This window comes from Somniosus microcephalus, chromosome 6 (genome assembly GCF_052327205.1).
Source record: "Somniosus microcephalus isolate GS21.2 chromosome 6, FLI_Smic_1.0, whole genome shotgun sequence".
Classification (NCBI taxonomy): Eukaryota; Metazoa; Chordata; class Chondrichthyes; order Squaliformes; family Somniosidae; genus Somniosus; species Somniosus microcephalus.
Genome location: NC_140992.1, coordinates 53,517,716 through 53,540,277, shown reverse-complemented (window position 1 = coordinate 53,540,277; position 22,562 = coordinate 53,517,716).

Sequence of the window (22,562 nt, the reverse complement as noted above, 5' to 3'; positions counted from 1 at the left end):
AGTGGTGTGGGGTTTAAGTGGTCCTGTAGGATTTCTACTATGCTTTCAAAATTCTTGTTTACCGGCTTCTCTGGGGTTATTAGATTTCGCAGTAGCCCATAAGTTTTTGCACCCATGGAATTTAACAGAACCAGTGCTTTATTAGCATCTGGCACTTCATTCGCCCTGCAGTACACCTGAATACGTTCCACATATGTCGCCCAATCTTCAACTTCATTGTCGAACGTGGAGATACTGCCACTCTTCGGCATCCTTGGGTGTGAGTTAACTGTCAAAAATGGCGCCTCCCGCGCTTTCCTTCCTTCCCGCGCTCGCCCTTCTTCTCCGCTGCGGCTTCTAAAAATGGCGTCTCCCGCGCTCTTCCTTCTTCTCCGCGGCTCAATGGCGTCTCCCGCGCTCCCCTTTCTTCGCCCCGCGGATCCTGTTCAGCCCGTGAGCCCTGGCTGTGCTCTGCGCGTTCTTCTTTTTATATTTTTCGACGCCGCTCAGTCTAGAACCCGGCTGTTTCTTTACCCTCTCTCTCCCCGGTTTGTTTTCTTTTTCTCGACGCCACTCGGTGTTCAACCCCCGGCTGCGCCCTGCGCTCTTCACCCTCTGTCTTACCCCGTCGACGCTGCTCTGCTTTCTCTCCGCCGTCGGTCGGCTCCAGCCGCCGCTGCTCGGGAAGGGTCTGCGCTGGACCTGTTGTCGGTCTCTTGCTGCTCGTTGTGGCTGGGGAACCAAGCCCGGCTCTCCACAGCCTCCCCTGCGAAGTTCAATCTCTACCTGACGGCTGGGCGGTTGCTCGTGGTCGACGCCCGTGTTCTGGGCCTCGACTATTTTTTTTTATGTTGCAGGTAGATTCGAATCGACACTCGTCGCCACTGTTGGATCCGTGATTCAGAGGATATGCGGTTATTAAATAATCACACGGATGCTGTACATTAACAATAGTCAGGTCTTTACTGGAGGAGGGTAGTCTCAAGACTGGGGGTACAGAGGCATGCGCAAAGCTTATATACCGGTGTGGTCACTGCCGGTACTACAGTATACAGGAGCTGTAAAAATAGTTCTGACTTAAAGGCACATACACTACAGGTTATCGGGGCAGGGTCCCTTTAAGAGTCATCGATTGTGTGATGACGTCATAGCCCTGCGACGAGGCCGAGTCCCTCAGTCCATGCGGAGAGTTAATAAAGCTAACACGCATTTTTCTTTGCTGCTATGAAAGTCTCGCAGTCTGTTTATTTCCAACGACTCCTACATCTACATATTTGTTCCTCTATCTCCCTCTCACTGTTTGGGGGTCTGTAGTACACTCCCAGTAGTGTGATCGCCCCTTTTCTGTTTTTCAATTCGACCCATATGGCCTCGTTTGATGATCCCTCCAACATATCATCCCTCCTCACAGCTGTAATAGTTTCTTTAATCAATACCGCGACCCCCTTCCCTTTTTACCTCCCTCTCTATCCCATCTGAAAATCCTGTAACCAGGAATGCTGAGCTGCCATACCTGCCCCTCTTTCAGCCACGTCTCTGTAATGGCTATAATATCATAGTCCCAAGTATCTACCTGTGCCCTCAGCTCATCTGCCTTGTTCGCTGTACTCCTTGCATTGAAGTAGATACCATTCAGTACAGGCAAACCCCCTTGTTGACTACTATCTAGTCCTTGATTCCTCTGTTCTTCCAATTTACTTTCTATGATTTTGTTTTCCAATTCCAGTTTTTCTTCCCTCCCTATTGACTCTATACTTAGGTTCCCATCCCCCTGCCAAGCTAGTTTAAACCCTCCCCAACAGCACTAGCAAACCCTCCCATGAGGATATTGGTCCCGTTCCCGTTGAGGTCAAACCGTCTGGCTTGTACAGGTCCCACCTCCCCCAGAAACGGTTCCAATTCCTCAGGAATCTAAAGCCCTCCCTCCTACAACATCTCTCCAGCCACGCATTCATCTGCTCTATCTTCCTATTTCTGTACTCAGTAGCATGTGGCACTGGCAGTAATCCAGAGTTTACTACCCTTGAGGTCCTGCTTTTTAACCTCTTTCCTAGCTCCCTAAACTCTGCCTGTAGGACCTCATCCCTCTTCCTATCTATGTCGTTGATACCGATATGGACCACAACCTCTGGCTGTTCACCCTCCCCCCTCAGAATGCCCTGCAGCCATTCAGTGATATCCTTGACCCTGGAACCAGGGAGGCAGCATACCATCCTGGAGTCACGTCTGCGGCCATAGAAATGCCTGTCTTCTCCCCTATCACTATTGCTCTCCCTCTCCACTTCCCCCCTGCCTGTGCAGCTGAGCCTTCCATGGTGCTGTGGACTTGGCTCTGGCTGCACTCCCCAGAGGAACCATCACCCTCACCAGTACTCAGCACCGAATACTCGTTGGTGAGCAAGTTGGGCTCAGGGGACTCCTGCACTATTTTCAATTCAATTCAATTCAAATCGCTTTATTGGCATGACAAGGTACATCTTATGTTGCCAAAGCATCGAAAAACATTCATGGTTGTACACAAAAATACAGATCTATCCATACAGTGTACAAACAGATATATCCCTGAGTGTATAAATATACATTCATATAATTTGTATATACTCTTTTCTTATATTTAGTGGTTGTCCCTCTGTTTATGGCAAGCTGTAACGTAGTGTGCCGCTAAGGTTACACAATTTCTCTCTTCCCCTAGTAGGTATGGGAGTTTTTGGTCGTCATTCAAATTTCTGAATCTGCCTGGCCCTCCTCTTCTGCCTGATGGTCACCCATTCCCTCTCTGCCTGCACACTCTTAAGCTGCGGGGTGACCACCTCCCGAAACGGCTATCCACATAGCTCTCAGCCTTGCGGATGCACAGCAGTGACTGCAGCCGCCGCTCAAGCTCCGTAACCCGGTGCTGGAGCTGCTGTAGCTGGCGACACTTCCCACACATATGGTCGTCCAGGCCACGGGAGGTGCCCAGGACTTCCCACATGGCACAGGATGTGCATTCCACGGGTGTGAGCTGCCCTGCCATACCTCTAATTAACAGACTATTTACTAACCTTGCTGGAATAAACTTAAAACTTTAAGAAAGCCAAGTAAAAACACTTACCAGATACTCACCAATCAGCTCCCTCTTTTTGAACGTTTAGTTTTTAATCCTGGCTCTTAATTTAAATCAATGCCCAAGATATAGAGATAAATACTGACCAACCAATCACTTCCCTGCTTTCCTGTGACATCACTCCTTTTTTTTGTTGTCAGGTCCGCTGCCTCTGCTCTCGGGCCTCGCACTGCTACGCTCTTTATATCGTCAGGCTCCGCTCTTGCTCCATCTCAGGTCCGCTGCCTCTGCTCTCGGGCCTCACACTGCTACGCTCTTTATATCGTCAGGCTCCGCTCTTGCTCCATCTCAGGTCCGCTGCCTCCGCTCTCGGGCCTCGCTCTGATGCGTGCTTTATATCCTCAGGCTCCGCTCTCGCTCCCTCTCAGGTCCGCTGCCTCCGCTCTCGGGCCTCGCTCTGCCGCGCTCTTTATATCCTCAGGCTCCACTTTCACTCCATCTCAGGTCCGCTGCCTCCGCTCTGCAGCGGTTCAAGAAGGTGGCTCACCCCACTACCTTCTCAAGGGCAATTAGGGATGGGCAATAAATGCTGGCCTTGCCAGCGACGCCCACAGCTCGTGAATGACTTTTAACAAATCATATGTTCCTGGGCTCCTCCGCTGGGGTATCTGAGATACTATCTGAGCCGCACAGACCAGTAGGGTTGTAGGTTCGATCCCAGGTCAGTGCGAAGTGAGCTGTTCTCAACTGGAGTAGTGACAGGGCTACTACAATTGGCCTCAATGCTCCTGAATTTGGAAGACAGAAACCACCCTTACTGCTGTTCAACTGCAAATTCACGCATGCGAGTCTTGGATGTGGACAGTATTGCAATCTGTGTTGCCTTACAGCTGAGTAGCTTGCTATCACTCACTATTCACTTGTGTAAGGTACTGGAGAGCAATGTTCCCTTTAAGCTGCTCTGTAGCTCCCGTGCAGCCGGCTCATTGGCTTTTAAATAAGTGGTATTTTGAATGGCCCGCGCACCCAAAACCAAATTAAAGGGAACATTGCTGGAGAGTAATAAGAAGTGAATGACTTAAAGAGAAGAAAAGCAGTTAGCGGGGAAAAAATGTTTTAATTTTGTTTATCCAATTTAAATGGAGGTTTTATCCACTCCATTTTTCACATGATTGGTCAAATAGGGACTTGTTCATTTAAATCCCAAATACCACGTGATGTACAACAAAATTGCAGGCATCTTTTTTCCACTTATTTCCTAAAGTCAGACTTTTCTGCAAGTTAGATCAAATTTCAGTGCACTTTTATCCAATGCTGGATGAATTATCTTGTGTTAAGCTGTGTTAGGATCTGGTTTAGAGTACTGTATCATAATGAACAATTACACGGTAAAATGCTGCACACAAGTATATTTGGATATTTCACCACTTGTCATCAAATTACACTATTATAGAATTCCATTTGCAAAAAATAAATGGCTCTTGGTTCCTACAACTTGATTAACCATCTTGGCTTGCACTGTCACCGATCTCCTCCATCACCAGGACCGTCTACTTCCACCTCTAATATTGCCCGTCTCCGCCCCTGCCTCAGCCCATCTGCTGCTTTAAACCTTATCCGTGCTTTTGTTACATTCAGACTTGACTATTCCAATGGTCTCCTGGTTGGCCACCTATCTTCCACCCTATGTTAACTTCAGCTCATCCAAAACTTTGCTGCCTGTATCCTAAGTCACACTAAGTCCCATTAATCTATCAGCCCTGTGCTCGCTGACCTACATTGACTCCCGTCCAGCAACAACTAGGGAGATAAATTTGGGTTGGTGTGCGCCTCCCGTTAGCACCCCCGGTTAGAGCCTCCGGGGGGTGCTAACAGGGTGCAAATCCACTAGCACTAGGGCGCGGCACCGCTAACGCCTCCCGCGAAATTCAACGGGAGGTTAGCGGTGGCGGTAGCGCACCATGGCGTTGGGCCGCCGGCGATTACATCATCGGCGTGCGCAGTGCCCTGCTTGCACCCCGGCCGCAAACTTCCCTTGCGCCCCCTAACCTATCGCCGGACGATATGTCTGACAGGATCAGGGGGCATTTTTGCAGCGGCGGCGGCGCTACTTAAAGGGCAGGTGTCAGGCGGCCATTTCTATTTTGACTGGCTGCCAGCACCTGCCCCCTTTCACTTTTTTATGCGGGGTGCCGGCTGCGATCGCTCAGCCTGGTACTCCTCTTGAGTGCCGGGCAGTTTTCACGGCACCCCACCTGCCGGTGGTCCAGCAGGGCCCTGGTGTGTGCGCAGCGCTAGGCCCTTCCCCTTTAATCAGGGAGGAGGCCTGCAATGACGCGGCTCTACGTGTTGCCACGTGTGGCGCTGTTGCACGTAGCGCCATGAAATTCAGTAGTAGCGCTCCAAGAAGGAGGTGGAGTGCTTTCCAGTATCGCCCCACCTCCTACTTGGGGCGCTACTACTGAATTTACGGCGGAGGGATGCTAACTTTTTCGGGGCACTAAAATTAGCTGTCATCAACAAATGCTGACTCTTGACATCCATGCCTATTTGAATTTAAGGCTGAGGTTGTCATATTAAAATATGCAATAATCTGAATGTAGAGATACAACAGACTTCTAAAAATAACAATGAACTATAAACCCACCCACATTCACCAATTACACTATTAACTGATTAGTATTTCATTTCTTTCTAACTGTTTTTGGTTGAGGTGAGGTTGTTGTGGGTGCATGTACTTATCAAAAAAACAGTGTAGAATTTGAAGCAATGGTATATTCACGGTGGTGGGGAAGCCTTTAGAAACAATAATCCGAGAGAAAATTAACTTGGACAAGTATGGACTATTAAGGAGAGCCAGTACAGATTTGTTAAGGGCAAATTGTGTTTGACTAACTCGATTAAGTTTTTTGATAAGGAACGGAGAGGGTGGATGAGGGCAGTGCAGTTGATGTTGTGTATATGGACTTTCAAAGGCATTTGATAAAGTACCACATATTGGCCCAGAAATTCGGCTCTCCACAGGTGAGTACGCACGGGGTACTCACCCGTAGGCTGAATGAAATTGCCGGTTTCCTGCATGCACTGCGCATGCGCGGGAAACCGGCCCTTCCGATCATCTGAACGAGGGGGTTCAGAGGTCGAACACACGCGCAGGGGAGGCTGCGCGTGCGCTTTGAACTTAGGTTTTTTTGCAGGTTTTCACGCGAGGTTAAGCCTGCAGGATTGACACATTTAAAAAGCAGGCGTAAGGCCTGCTTTATGCAAGGTAAGTAGTCAATTAATTAAAATTAAAACATTTTTTCCACAGGTTTATTATTTTTAAATACTTTAAAGCAAGGTAAGTTTATTTTTAGTCCCGTTATAATATAAAAAAAAAATTTTCAAAAATTTAAATTATTGTTTAAAATAGTTATTTAATGTAATTTATAGTTTATTTAAAAAGTGCGATGTTTTAAAAAAAATTATTTGAAGGTTTATTACTATTTTGGGCCCGTAGTATTTATAAGTTTTGACAGGTCTACCTGTCAATCTTATGAATGGGCTTTTCCCTCTTCCGATTGGCTGCCCATGGCTCACGTGATCCCAGGGGACGCATCGCACTAACTATGCCCCTGGGACACGCAAGCACAGTGCGCCGGCAGCTGGACCAGGCCCCGGAGCGGAATTCCACGGGGCCCTACAGCTCAACTGCCGGCGCGCAAGGTAAGTGCAGGTCGGGGGCTTACACCCACGGGAAGCCCCCGACCCGAATTTCTGGGCCATTATGCTTGTTAGCAAAATTGAAGCCCATGGGATAAAAGGAGCAGTAGCAGCATGGATACAAAACTGGCTAACAATAGAAAACAGAGTTGTGGTGAATGGCTGTTTTTCGGACCGGAGGGAGGTGGTGTTCCCAAGGGTTCAGTGCTAGGACCACTGCTGTTTTTGATATACATTAGCGACTTGGGCTTGGAGGTACAGGGCAAAAGTATAGTGAACAGTGAGGAAAATAATAATAGATTTCAAGAGGACATAGACAGGCTGGTGGAATGGGCAGACACACGGCAGATGAAATTCAATGCAGAAAAATGTGAGGTGATACAGTTAGGTAGAAAGACTGAGGAGAGACAATACAAGCTAAATGGTACAATTTTAAAGGGGGTGCAAGAACAGAGAGTTATGGGGGTTTCTGTGGACAAGCCTTTGAAGATGGCAGGACAGGTTAACAAAGCAGTTGATGAAGCATATGGGATCTTGGGCTTTATAGGTAGAGGCTTGGAGTACAAAAGCCAGGAAGTTATGCTAAACCTATATAAAACATTAGTTTTCCATAGCTCGAGTATTGTGTCCAATTCATAGCACCACACTTTAGGAAGAACGTGATGGCTTTGGAGAAGGTACAGAAGACTGAATGGCTCCAGGGATGAGAGATTATAGTTATCTGGATAGACTGGAGAAGCTGAGGTTGTTCTCCTCAGAGTAGAGAAGACTAAGAGGAGATTTGATAGAGGTGTTTAACCTCATGAAGGGTTTAGATAGAGTAAATAAAGAGAAACTGTTTCCAATGGCTGAAGGGTCGATAACCAGAAGGCACAGATTTAAGGTGATTGTCAAAAGAACCAGAGGCGCCATGGGGACAAACTTTTTTATGCAACGAGTGGTTAGAATTTGGAATGCACTGCCTGATAGGGCGGTGGATACAGATTCAGTAGTAGTCTTCAAAAGGGAATTGTTAAATACTTGAAGGAGTAAAAATTGCAGGGGCATGGGGAAAGAGCAGGGGAGTGGGACGAACTGGATTGCTCTTCAAAAGAGCTGGCACTGACTCGTTGGGCCGAATGGCCTCCTTCTGTGCTATACTATTCTATGATTCTACGATTCTATGTTAAAGCAACAAACAATTATTGGCACTACATCCAAACTCATGGATTTATAACAATCTCCATAGGACTCTGCAATATAAAACCTTGGATTAAAAAAAATAAAATGTCTGTAATCTAACTTCTTATCTATTGCTGGTGATAGCACAAAGGAAGAAATGGGCATAAAAGCTTACTCTATATCAAGGATACAGATCGGCCTGCGTCTGGGATGATCTGCCAGGGCTCACCGTTACCCAGTGAGCTGGGTCTATCAAGTCTGCAGGAGTTACTTGGGCATGTCAAAGGAGATAGATGTACATTCACCATCTACCTTTCACCAGGAAGGCCTTTCCCCAATTTGGGATTGGGATTTAATTATGCAGCATCTTGTGTACAAGTAGAAAAGTAATCTTGAGATGCTGTAAATTAAAGAAGCACACGCACAGCGATTTGAATGTGGCCAACCTGCAAGCCAACCTGGGTGTTACAATGACTTGAGGTGTGGCGCCCTTAGAAGATGTGAGTGAGGCAAGGCTTTCAGTTGCATGTTCCATATTAAAAGTATATCCTGCAGAGGTATAGGTATGCATGAGATGCAATGATAGACCTGTAGGTTTGTGTGAGGGTTTAACATGAGCAAGCAGTAAATGTGGAATAGGTTGATGGGCAATACTGCATGGAATCTTGGACTACCTGTATCTATCAGATACACAGTGCTGTCGGATATGGGTAGTCTTACTTTGCTAAATTTCTTAAAGGATGCTGTGATCTTCTGCATCTGTTCCCAAGTTCTGCCAGTAATGTACACAGTGTTGAATCGGACCTTCTGCCATCCATGGTGCACTGAAATACTCTGGGAATGGTCGCTTGGATGACGTTCCTCACATCCACCTCCATTTTGCCAGTCATGAAATATAGGATCAGGCGCTGTGCCACTATCACTTGCCTGAAATCTGTTTCATGCTTCCACTTTGGGTTTCTTTTCCTCTGTACTCCTTCAGCCTTGGAAACTCCTGCCAAAGGGGTTGACGTGTACTTTAAGTCTTTAGTTACATCTTTTAAATTTCAGATAATATGTGATTTTTGCAGTTCATTCCATCAGGCTAGTGTCTTGTATAAAGCCAAAGTTACACAGACAGCTATGAATAATTATGCAAAATTGCAGCAATCAGTTCGCTGCCCTGTTGGCTAGCTTTGTACTAGCAGCTAGGCATTCAAATCTAAACTTAGCCTGAACCACAAAATCAATTGTATAATGACTGTGATTGACACCACAGGGATGCAATGCAAAGTAGCAGCAAAACAGTTTAAATATTCGAGCGCCCTGACATTTCACTGTGAGGTACTGCCATCCAGATACTGACAAGAAATGGGTTAAATCCTCCACTAAAATAACATTAAAAAATCATTTTAGACAAGTGTGTTAACACCTTAATACCCCCTCATAATTTCTAGCCTTGTAAATCTTGATAGTATCAGTCGGCTATTCAACTGTGGGAGACTTCACAGGCCAAGCTCAATTCTGGTCTTACCCAACGTCCAAGCAATCACTATCCAGCAGGGCAAACCTGACTCATTTTCCTCACCTTAACCTGGGGATCACGGTCATTGCAAAACATAGTCATGGCAAATTATAGCAATTAATTTCACCCTTGTTCTCCCCATCCTCCAAAATAGACAGTTGAACTCCAAATCATTTGTAAGAAATTTGTAGAATGGGCATATAATTGGCAAATGAAGTTCAACACAAATAAATGTGAGGTATTACATTTTGGTAGGAAACATAGAAACATAGAAGATAGGAGCAGGAGTAGGCCATTCGGCCCCTCGAGCCTGTTCCGCCATTTAATGAGATCATGGCTGATCATCCAAATTCAGTACCCTGTCCCTGCTTTCTCCCCATATCCCTTGATTCCCTTTAGCCTAAAGAAATACATCTAACTCCTTCTTGAATATATGTAATGAATTGGCCTCAACGGCCTTCTGTGGTAGAGAATTCCACAGGTTCATCACTCTCTGGGTGAAGAAATTCCTCCTCATCTCAGTCCTAAATGACTTACCCCTTATCCTTAGACTGTGACCCCTGGTTCTGGACTCCCCCGCCATCGGGAACATCCTTCCTGCATCTAGTCTGTCTAGTCCTGTTAGAATTTTATAAGTTTCAATGAGATCCCCTCTCATTCTTCTGAACTCTAGAGAATACAAGCCCAATCGACCCAATCTCTCTTCATACGTCATTCCTGCCATCCCAGGTATCAGTCTGGTGAATCTTCGCTGAACTCCCTCCATGGCAAGAACATCCTTCCTCAGATAAGGCGACCAAAACTGCACACAATACTCAAGGTGTGGTCTCACCAAGGCCCTGTACAACTGCAGCAAGACATCCTTGTACCTGTACTCAAACCCTCTTGCTATGAAGGCCAACATACCATTTGCCTTCTTAACCGCCTGCTGCACCTGCATGCTTACCTTCAGCGACTGGTGCACAAGGACACCCAGGTCTCGTTGCACTTCCCCTTCTCCCAATCTATTGCCATTTAGATAATAATCTGCCTTCCTGTTTTTGCCACCAAAGTGGATAGCCTCACATTTATCCACATTATACTGCATCTGCCATATCACACTGTAGTGTATGTAACTGTTCTACCTTTAAGAGAACTATTGTATGTAACCGTCCCCCTTTAAGAGAACTATTTTAGGTGTGGCACTATTTGATCGTGGCTGCTGTATACTGTAATACCGACGGTGACCACACTGGTATATAAGTGCTGTGTCAGGATTTATTGGGCAGATTCGCCCTGACCTTTGAATAGTAAAGTCCTGTTAAAGTTACTCTTGTAGTCTGTGTATTAATTCGTCATAATACCTACAGACTTTACAGTGGTGACGAGTTCGATCTTACCCTGCGGCAACAATACTTCCGAAGCAGTTAACGAGCGTCGAGAAGAGGCACCCGCCCTCGTCGTTCTGCTGAGAGAAAACTCGAGTCTGCAGAGCAAGGAAGAAGGAAGAATTCAGACACGAAGCCTTCCATCAGCAACAGGCACTGATTGTCCCTTCTGCCACGGTGGTGAGTGAGCCGATCAGCACGAGAAGCAAGTCGGCCACGGTGACTGTGAGTAAAGGGAAAATAAAAAAATAAACGGAGGATAAGGGCGGTGAACTCGACCACGGTCGGGGGAAAGGAGCCGGACAGAAGTCGGGCCCAGAGGCGCTGAGACTGGGGCAGCGTGGAGCACGGAAGCCGCGGTACAAGCGGGCTGGGAGACGCAACGGCATCGTGAGACAGCTAGACTGCGACCGACGAAAAAGGCCGGGCAGCTACCGAGGCCACAAAGCGCTGCGACCAGGATCGTAAGGCGCGGGAAGATATAAAAATAAATAAATCGCGGAGAACTCAGCCGCAGCCGGGGAGGAAAGCAGCGGACTGTGAGAGGGCTGGGAGGCGCGATTGGAAGCCGCTGAGGGAGAGACAGAGCCCGAGCGAGCGGGAGAGACAGAGCCCGAGCGAGGGAGACTGAGCGAGATCCAGCCCGCGGCTGGAACTGTTCGCCGTCAACGGGTTGTCCCCAGCGCCAGTTGCCCTGCCGAGAAAAGGGAACAAAGAACGCACTAAAGCCGACGCGCAGGCTGCGAACCCCGAAAGCCAGCGGTCGTCGCCCGAGGGAAAAAGCTTACCCTCCCGCCAGGAGAAGACAAGCGCGGGAAACCGCCATTTTGCCAGTAGGCGGGGAAGGAGACAAGCGCGGGAAACCGCCATTTTGGAAAAAAAAAAGTTAAAGACAAATTTCGTTGTTGTTCCTCAGGAAGAGGGGGAAGATGCCTAAGCGTGGTAACATCAACAATTTCGATTCCGATGTGGAAGATTGGACCACGTATGTAGAACGCATCGAGATATATTGTAAGGTCAATAAGATAGCAAATTATGATAAATCTCTAACCTTACTAAACTCAATGGGTGCGAAGACATACGGGTTATTGAAGCATCTTCTATCACCAGCTAAACCGGCGGATCAGTCTTTCGCTTATATTGTTGCTGTCCTGAAGGATCATTTGAACCCCGCACCGCTGATGTTAGCAGAACGATCTAAATTTTACGTGAGAACGCAACTAAAAGAGGAAAGCAACGCAGAGTACCTGGTTGAACTGCGTAGACTAGCAAAATACTGCCAGTTTGGGGTAAATCTGTCAGAGGCACTGAGAGACAAGTTCGTGTGCGGAATGTCGAAGGAAGGAACACAAAAACGACTGCTCGAAGAGAACGATCTTACACTTGAGAAGGCTGTCCTTATTGCAGCATCGCACGAAGCTGCCACGAGAGGCACGGCGGAAATGCAGCGGAAGACAGCGGTACTCAGTGTGGATCAAATGACTTCGGGTACAACGAAATGTTATCGTTGTGGGAAGACAACACATGACCAGAACCAATGCTGGTTTAAAAACCAGGAATGTAGGAAATGTGGCAAGCCTGGTCACATAGCTAAAGTATGCCGGTCAGGAAAGAAGACCAGCAATAATAAGTCACCGCAGAAGAAGTACAGAAAGGTACATAAGGTGACTGGGAAGAGTACACATGAACAGAATTCGGATTCAGACTCCAACAGCAAGGAACTGGGTAGTCTCAGGATTCACAATATGAGTAAAGAAGCTGACCGACAAACTATCTGGGTCACACTACAGATTGCAAAAGTCCAAGTGAAAATGGAAGTGGACACCGGATCGGCATTGACGGTCATGAATAAGCAAGATTACAAAAAGTTGTTCAAACATATTCCCCTACGGGATACGGAGATAGTATTGCAGACATACACGGGGCATAAAGTGTACCCCATCGGAAAGATAAAAGTCAAGGTGAGACACAAGGGCAAAGATCACCGTGGAATGGACATGTATGTGCTACCCGAGGGAGGTCCACCACTTCTGGGACGGGAGTGGATCATGAAAATAAAGATAGACTGGCACTCACTAAACACAATGACGGTAGATGCCGGAAAGGAAGATGTCAAACCTGAACGGTTGTCCAGAATATTGGACGAAGCTAAAGAGGTATTCCAGCAAGGACTGGGAACACTGAGAGGAATTCAGGCAAAAATCAAGATTGCAGAACATGCAAGCCCAACATTTTTCAAAGCCAGATCGGTACCTTACGCGATACGACCTGCTGTGGAGGCAGAACTGGAAGAGCTTGAACATTCAGGGGTACTGTCTAAGGTGGACTGGAGTGAGTGGGCCACGCCCATTGTTCCCGTCATGAAGTCTCCATCGAGTAACAAGCCAGGGGGACCGGGAAAGGTCCGCATCTGCGGAGACTTCAAGATCACAGTTAATCCGGTGCTTCACACGGTACAATACCCGCTTCCGCGGATTGAGGATATCTTTGCTTCATTGTCTGGCGGGAAACACTTCACCAAGATAGACCTGGCCCAAGCATACTTACAGATGGAAGTCGAGGAAGAGTCGCGCCAGTATCTCACAATCAACACGCACAGAGGCTTGTATCGATATAATAGACTGGTTTTCGGAGTAGCTTCGGCTCCAGCAATTTGGCAGAGGGCCATGGAGCAGGTCTTACAGGGTATCCCAAGCACGCAGTGTTACTTGGACGATATCCTGATTACGGGGGAAGACGAGGAAGAACACCTCACAAATTTGAAACTGGTGCTCACCAGGTTGAAGGAATATGGCCTTCGAGTTAATCGCCAGAAATGTGAGTTCTTCCAGAAACGGATCTCGTACTGCGGTCATGTCATTGACCAAGAGGGGCTGCACAAGTCACCTGACAAGATCGAAGCTGTCGTGAAGGCCCCCGCGCCGGAAAATGTATCACAGTTGAGATCGTTTCTGGGGTTGATAAATTATTACCACAAATTTCTGCCAAATCTATCCACGGTGCTGCACCCGCTGAATGCTCTGTTGCGGAAAGAAGTACCATGGAAGTGGAGCGAGGACTGTATGAAGGCCTTTCGCAGAAGCAAGGCGTTGATTACCTCTGAGGAAGTGTTGGCTCATTTCAACCCAACGTTACCTCTTCGGCTGGCGTGTGATGCTTCCCCTTATGGAATTGGAGCAGTACTTTCACACAAGTTACCAAATGGCTCGGAAAGGCCAGTCGCATTTGCGTCCCGATCATTGACCTCCGCTGAGCGAAACACAACCTGTCCAAATCGTACTGGACAGGGATAGGGAGGCCACTTATCATTTGGAGGTGGGGTAGAGGAACAAAAGGATCTCGGAGTACAAATACACAAATCACTAAAAGTTGAGACACAGGTTAGCAAGGCCAGAAAAAAAGCAAACCAAGAACTAGGGTTTATTTCTAGAGGTATAGAATTGAAAAGTAGGGAAGTTATGTTAAACCTGTATCGAATCTTGGTTAGACCACACTTAGAGTACTGCGTACAGTTGTGGTCGCCATATTATAAAAAGGATACAGAGGCACTGGAGAGGGTGCAGAGAAGATTTACAAGGATGATACCATAAATGCAAGGGTATACATATCAGGAAAGGATGAACAGTCTGGGTCTCTTTTCTCTTGAAAAAAGAAGGCTGAGGGGGTGACCTAATAGAGATGTTTGATAGAGTGGATACAGAGAGAATGTTTCCGCTTGTGCGGAAGAGCATAACTAGAGGCCAACAAAATAAGATAGTCAACAAGAAATCCAATAGGGAATTCAGAAGAAACTTCTTTACCCAGTGAGTGGTGAGAATGTGGAACTCGCTACCACAGGGAGTGGTTGAAGTGAATAGTATAGATGCATTTAAGGGGAGGCTAGACAAGCATATGAGGGAAAAGGGAATAGAGAGTTATGTTGATAGATTTAGATGAGGAAAGACGGGAGGAGGCTCTAGTGGAGCATAAATGCCGGCATGGACTGGTTGGGCCAAATGGCCTGTTTCTGTGCCGTAATCCTATGTAATCCTATGTAACATTAGCAGCCCACGGGATGCCATTCAAAAACTGGTGAATACTTCTCAGCCAATCCACTGTAGCATAAATTTATAACTTTGAATTTGATTCTAATACAGAATAATGGCCCAGAGATTCCAGAGTCTACGACAGCATACGCGATGCGTAGGCAGCTATAAGTGCCCGCAAGTTCCAGGTTGACGCATGCGCTGCATATGTGCGAAAACTCGGAACTTGCGATCTATCAAGAATCTTTTTGACAGATCCTCCACCTCCCCAGGAAATGGACATCTGCAGGCGGAGAGTTGGGCTATTTGCCCAACTCTTGCCCAACAAATACCCATGAAACTCTTACGCCTGGCAAAAGCAGGCATAAGGCCTTCTTTTACCAGCATATGGGTGAAAATAAAATTAAAAAAATCATTTTAAACATTCAAAAACCTGTAAAATAAGCTTGTGCTATTTTTGGCCCCTTGAAAAATGTTTAAATTTATTTTTCAAATTAAAAAAAAATTTAAATGTTTAATTAAATTGTATTTAAATTCATTTTAAACATGTAATTTTTTTTCATTTCAGTGCTGTAAAAATGTATTTTTTATGTGATTCCTATTATGCTTATGGAGACTCCGTTCATAAATGGAATCCCCATAAGCATAATGGGATTCCCCTTTTTGATTGGTTGGGCCGGCCCACGTGATCCCAGGGGTGCATGCGAACCACATGAGCCCCTGGGATACGTGGGCCTTTACGCAGGCCTATGCGTGGAGGCCCAGGAGCGTGAGTCTCTGTGGATCAAAGAGCACCAGGTAGGTGCGTAGTTTTATTGCAGTTCAGAGGCATCCGCCCACAAGAAGCCTCCGACCGCAAATTCAGGCCCAATATGTAATGAGCTGAGACAAAATCATTTAATACTTAAAAATCTGGTTTATACGGAAAACATAATCTTCTATGCAATACAGTACATCAGTTCTCATGAAAATGCGTTATAGGTGCTAGTTAAATTTTACATAAAAGCTTAATTCCTTTCTTTCTTCGGAAATCTTTTGAAATGTTTGATAATGGTAATTGTGAGCCCTTGCAAAATAGCACCGTGCTGTATTTACAGTACCAGAGCTAATCTGTGCTGGCTTTTGAGCTTCCCATCCCTTTTGGTTGATGAGCCTTCCTTTCCTCTGTACTGACAACACAGCTGTGAACAAGGTAAATCAGGTTGTTCCCTTTAATTAGAAGTTGCACCAGGGGGTATGCAGACCTCCTGAAATTCTGTTTGCTCATCCGCCTTAAATGTCTGTGGCTCTATGCCAGCTATGACGTTTGCTGTAGTTGTCTGTTTTAGTTCCGGGAGGCCCAGACATCACTGATGCTACCACTTAGGACCAGACCTGACTGAGCAGTGCAATTATTCCAGCCTTTCGAATAAATGTTAGCCGTACCAGCTTTCACCCCCAGTCATCTCTGCTCACACAAGCATGTCCAGCATACCAAAAAAAGTAAAAATAATTGCACCAGCAACTTGCAGTAAATATTTTGCAAAGAGCTGGTCGCGACATGGTTAAGTATGAAAACAGTAAGGCCCTTTTTAATTATTTGTAATATTGCCTGCTCTTGTGTATCTCTCAGGGTATGGCGGTGGTTCAGCTCTGCACAGTGTAACTGCTGTTACTTGTTTCTCTTTTCTCTTCAGACTTCTAACAGCAACGTGAAGTTTATATTGTTTAAGAATACTATAAGCTGGTCTAGTTAGGACCTCTTTTCCCCATTGCACCAACTTCCCATTTTAGAATCTTTATTCTCGCTCAGTTCCCAGCTCATTCTGTTACCAGCTCACTCTGATGTGCTCTTGATAAAAGTATATTATAATTGCTTTAATAGAGGCTCTGCATGACCGATAACCCTTTGAGTCACTTTGATGGCCTAATTAATACAGGTTCATGGCCATATATTTCTCCCTTCTGTCAATGGCTACCGCATTACAGCGGAAAAATAGGGTATTTTTTAAAAATATATTCATTTTCCGGATGTGGGCATCACTAGCAAAGCTGGCATTTATTGCCCATCCCTAGTTGCCCTTGAGAAAATGGTGGTGGGACTTCTTGAACTGTTTCAGTGTAATACTTAGCATCGATGACTCAGACAAGCTAACAAAATGATTATTATTCATAGGGGGAAAAATTCGGTATCGCCTCATTTGGGGCGCCATTATCGGCTGTGCGCAAAGTTTAGAGCCTGGCGCTAATTATTGCCTCTGACAGCAAACTTGGCTTTTATCGTCCCTGGAGGTGATTGGAGCACTAAATCAGGCGCTTCACACCCATCTTTAGGCGCAAAGGCCGAGGAGTGAGGCGCTACCTCAGAGCGCTGGCGAAGCAAGGAAGGGCAAATCAAAATAAACCTGCAAAGTGCTGCTCAGTACTCAAAACTCCTTCACACAGCGTTGAATCTCTCCAGAAGTCTCTCTCTCTCTCTCTCAGAATGCGTGGTGCAAAAATGTCACCAACAAAAAAAGGCAGGAAGCGGTCTCCTTTAAATAGCGCTCCCCTAGTCCCTTTCTGATAGCTCCCCTCAACCTGTCGTTGCTAGCGGCAGGCGGTAAGGCAGGGGGCGCCACTCAATATCCAGTCCGGGGCACTAACGGGGCGTTGCGTACTTGACTGACGTCACGATCTGCCGGCGCAGGAGATCGTGGCGGCAGTGTTTAGCGCCGCCGTAAAATGTCTAGTTAATTTCGCGAGCGGCGCAAACATCGCCGCGCCCGGGCATTAGTTGCTTTGCGCCCCATTAGTGCCCTCTTAAGGCGCTAACGGAAGGCGCAAACAACTGAATTTTCCCCCCATAGTCTTTGAGGAAGCCACATAAAAAATAGCTCATTAGCATGTAACTACTTACCATCTCAGACCTGCTTTTTTCAACCTGCATGAATACACTGTGCTTTAAAACACGTCATTTGAAATAGTTCCAAATAGTTTCTGTGAAAAAATGGTCAAAATATCCCGATACATGACATCATTCCATTTCTTGTGAGATTGACCCAAATTAGATTTAAAATTGGATTAAAAGTTAGCTTTACTTCTGAACAAAGGATAAGTTATCAACTCATTTATTGTTTTAAATCATTTCTCCAGCTAGCAGAGTAAAGTCTAGTTACAAGAATTTCTCAAAAGAGGGTGTTTGCTGGACAATGTCCTGATTTGTTTTTACATTTTTGATAAGGACCTTTAGGAAATTATATGAGTGTTGACTTAGTTCCTGAACTAATCACTGCAGCAAATGTGGGTGTGACTGTTTGCTTTTGTATACATGTACACAAAAGGGCAGGGATAGAAATTAGGTGCAGTCTTGCCACATCCAGAAGATAATAGCAGAATTCTGAATAAAGCTCATAAATATTAAAAGTTAATGCTTTCACAGATGCATTTTGTCACGCTAAAATTCCTTGGCCCCTCTGTTGCCATCAACACAGTCAACCATTCCATCCTTCTCAACCTTCTCTCCTTTACAGCTTACTTACATGGCATTGCTGTCTCATGGTAAGGAGCTGATTTTCTTCCTGCTACTGCCCAGTTTTTTGGTGTGAACAGGGTGATAGTGAGATGAAAATTGTGAAAAAAATCTAGAATTCCACCAGAAGCCTGCCCATTGTAATTTATTTTTATTCATTCATTCTTGGGATGTGGGTGTCGCTGGCAAAGCTGGCATCCCTAATTGCCCTTGAGAAGATAGTGCTGGGCCTTCTTCTTGAACGGCTGAAGTCTGTTTGCTGAAGGCAATGTTGTTAGGTAGGGAGTTCCACCATTTTGACCCGGCAACGATGAAGGAGTGGCGATATATGTCCAAGTGAGGAGGATGCTGTGTGACTTGGAGGGGTACTTGGAGGTGATGGTGTTCCCATGTACCTGCTGCCCTTGTCCTTCTGGGTGGTGGCGGTCACAGGTTTGGGAGGTTCTGTCGAAGAAGTAAGGCCATTAAAATGGCTCCCTCACATCACAGGCACTGGCTCACCCTGGCAGGGCCTTGGACAAAGAATCAAGGCCAAAAAGAGGAGTGGGCCTGCCTGTGGACCTCGGGATCTCTGGCTACATTCTCTGGGACTAACAATTTACTTGTAATTTGAATAAAGAGGTCTATTTGCATTTAGGTCTGTCTTCAGCTTGCTGTCAGGCCCCCTCCAAGTCTCCAGAGTCCTGGCACAAAACCCCACTACCAGCTTCATAGAGGTCCTCTACATCTGGGCACCCTTGGTCACTTAGACAGAAAATTGAGACAGGAATGTCTGGAACTCCCTAATCGACCCCCCCCCCCTCACCCCTGCCTTATTGGTATGACAACTTTGGGTATTGGAGAGAGAAGAGAAGCCATTGTGCGTGATTCTTTGGCTCTGATTAGATAGGTAAGAATGGAACCAGGTGAGTGCAGTCACAACCAGCTGGACGACGGTGGAGAGGCGTTGGAGGAGGATGGTGTGCTCAACCATGTTAAAGGCTGCAGACAGTTTGAGAAGGACAAGGAGGGATAGTTTACCTTTGTCACAGTCACATAGGATGTCATTTGTGGCTTTGATAAGAGTCGTTTCGGTACTGGGGCAGGGGCGGAAACCTGAATGGAGGGATTCAAACATGGAGTTCCGGGAAAGATGGGCGCTGATTTGGGAGGCAACAAGACGTTCAAGGACTTTGGAGAGGAAAGGAAGGTTGGAGATGGGGTGGTAGTTTACAAGGACGGAGGGGTCAAGGGTTGATTTTTTGAGGAGAGGGGTGCTGAGGGCAGATTTGAAGGAGAGGCCGACAGTACCTGAGGAGGACGAACTGTTAACAATATCAACTAACATGGGAGCCAGGAAAGGAAGTTGGGTAATCAGCAATTTAGTGGGAATAGGGTCAAGGGAGCAGGAAGTGGATCTCATGCACAAGATGAGCTCGGAAAGCAGGTGAGGAGAGATCAGAGAGAAACTAGAGAAAGATGCGAGCTCAGAGCTAGGACGGGGGGAACTTTAGAGGAAGTTTGTCCTGGTGGGCTAGGGGAAGGAAGAGAAGTTGCAGAGGCAGTAGATCGGATGGTCTCAAGCTTAGTGGCAAAGAAATCCATGAGCTCCTCGCACTTGTTGTTGGAGGTGAGGGTGGAGGAGACGGGGAGAGGGGTTTAAGAAGATGGTTTGCAGTAGAGAAAGGAAGCCGGGAGTTATCTTTGCATTCCAGAATGATCCTGGAATAGTGAGCAGTTTCGGCAGACGAGAGCAGGACCCGAACTGCTTTATGTGGTCCAGCCAGATCTGGCGGTGAATGGCTAAACCAGTTGTCCGCCACATTCGTTCAAGTCTGTGTCCCTCGGACTTAAGAGAGCAGAGGTGAGGGCTGTACTGGGGGAACGGCCAGGGTGAGACAGAGTAATAGTTTTAATGGGGACTAGGGCATCAAAGGTGAAGATGAGGGTGTGGTTGAGCAGATCGGTAGCTGCAGAAATGTCGTGGTGAATGGAGGGCCAAAGGCTGGACAGTTGGGATTTTGAAAGTACATTTGGGATTTTGAAAGCGAAGTTGTAAGTGAATTTGGGAGGGAGTTTTTTCCAGGGACGGATACAGAAGGAAATAGGGTTGGGAGGGGGAAGAGGGATGTGGGTGGCGAGCGATAAAAGGAAGTGATCAGGGTTAGCAAGGCCATGTGAGATGGCAAGGTCAAGGGGGGGGGTGGTCGTGATTATGATTATGGGTTGGAAAGTTTACATGGAGGGAGAGAATAAGGGAGGATAGGAGGGCAGTGAACTCAGAGGAGAGAGAGCATGATGAATTGAGATTGAAGTTGACATCACCGAGGATGAGAAGTTGCTCGGTGCAGAGGCTGAGGGAGGAAAGCAGTGAAGATATCCCGGTGAGAACATTTTAATGGTAATAATGGACAACTAAGAGCGATTAGAGAATGGTAAGTCTCACTGAAGGATTCAGATGACATCGTAAACAGAGAGTGATGTTATAAAGGATTAATGGTGATAAGCTGGTATGTGTTTTGTAATAGGGGGCTACACGCAATGTTCTCCATAAGGTGCGTGGCCGCGCACCGATCGCAAGGTCCCATGCAGGCCGTTCGCCAGTGCTGCCACTGGAAGAGATACCGTGTATTTAAAGTGCCCGCGCAGGGGAACAAAAATAGAGGGAACATTGACTACATGTCTACTGTCCCACTTCAGAGTGTTCAGTCTCAATCACTCAACTGCTACTGCAAGGAGGTGCTAAGTGAGATAGCAAGTCTTCACTAAACTGCTCTTGCACACCTTCTGGTGAATATCTACTAATGCAGTGTTGTCCAATACATTAACTAGTAGCACATGTGGCTAATTGGGAATCCAGATGTGGCTAATTGCATTTCTGATTAGTAAATTAAAATGAGTAATAGGAACTGTCATTTGGCTTTTTATGACTTTGTTCGTAAAATAGTATAACAAAAAAGCAGAGAGTGTGTGTGTTTTTTGATCATTGTGAGTGCTTTACTTCATTGGTTACTGAATGGTGGTAGATGTTTGTTAAGTAAATACACACATGTGAAGTACATTTGTATTATGTGATTGTATGTAAGGTATTTTCTACTAAATTAGTGCATGTGGCTGAAATGGTGTCACAGTAGCTACATCTGTGGCTAGTCAGCGATTTCTATTGGACAATACTGTACTAGTGATATTGGCAATAGGCCAAGAATGACCCACTCAGACAGGATAAATTAAAGTGCATGGTTCCTCGTGAGAGACCAATAAGTTGCTAAAGTTAGGAGGAAAAGAATAGGCGCGTTGATGGATAGATAAAGCCATAAAAAAGGCCATTCATCTTTTGGGTTTTATAAATAGGGGCATAGAGTACAGTACCGAAGAGTTCATGATAAATTTGTAATGGAGTAATTTAGACTTAGTTAGAATGCCATATGGAATTTAAGATGTGCCATTTTAGAAATCACATTAAAGCCATAGAAAGTGCATAACAACAACAACTTGCATTCATGTAGCTCCTTTAATGTAGTAAAATGTTCCAAGGCGCCTCACAGGAGCGTCACCAAACAAAATTTGACACCGAGCCACATAAGGAGATATTAGCACAGGTGACCAAAAGCTTGATCAAAAAGGTAAGTTTTAAGGAGCATCATAAAGGAGGCAAAAGAGGCAGAGAGGTTTAGGGAGGGAATTCCAGAGCTTAAGGCTGAGGCAACTGAAGGCATAGCCACCAATGGTGGAGCGATTAAAATGCACAAGAGGCTAGAATTGGAGGAGCGCAGAGATCTAGGAAGGGTTGTAGGGCTGGGGGAGGTTACAGAGATAGGAAGGGGTGAGGGCTTGGAGGGATTTAAAGACAAGGATGTGAAATTTTAAATTGAGGCATTGCTGGATCGGGAGCTAATTGTAGGTCAGCGAGCACAGGGGTGATGGGTGAACAGGACATGCTGTGAGTTAGGATACGGGCAGCAGAGGTTTGGATGAGCTCAAATTTATGTAGAGTGGAAAATGTGTAGTTAACTTTTACACTGTTAATTACCAAGTGCTGATCCTTGCCAAAGCTTGTTTATTTTTGCAAAGGCCTGTTTTTGCAGAAGCTTGGTCTTGCAAAAGCCTGTGTGTGTATTACATGAAACTACTTTTGTGCTTGCACCAGACAACATTAGACTTTGTTACCCAATTATAGGGATTGGGAGAGCAGAACATTGTGGTTTCAAGGCTGTTAGACTGTCTGGGCCAGAGTACAAGTGATATTAGGATAAAGAGGTGGCAAGAGAGTATGTGCAGGGGGAAAGAAGTGGGAGGGACCCCGGAGTGG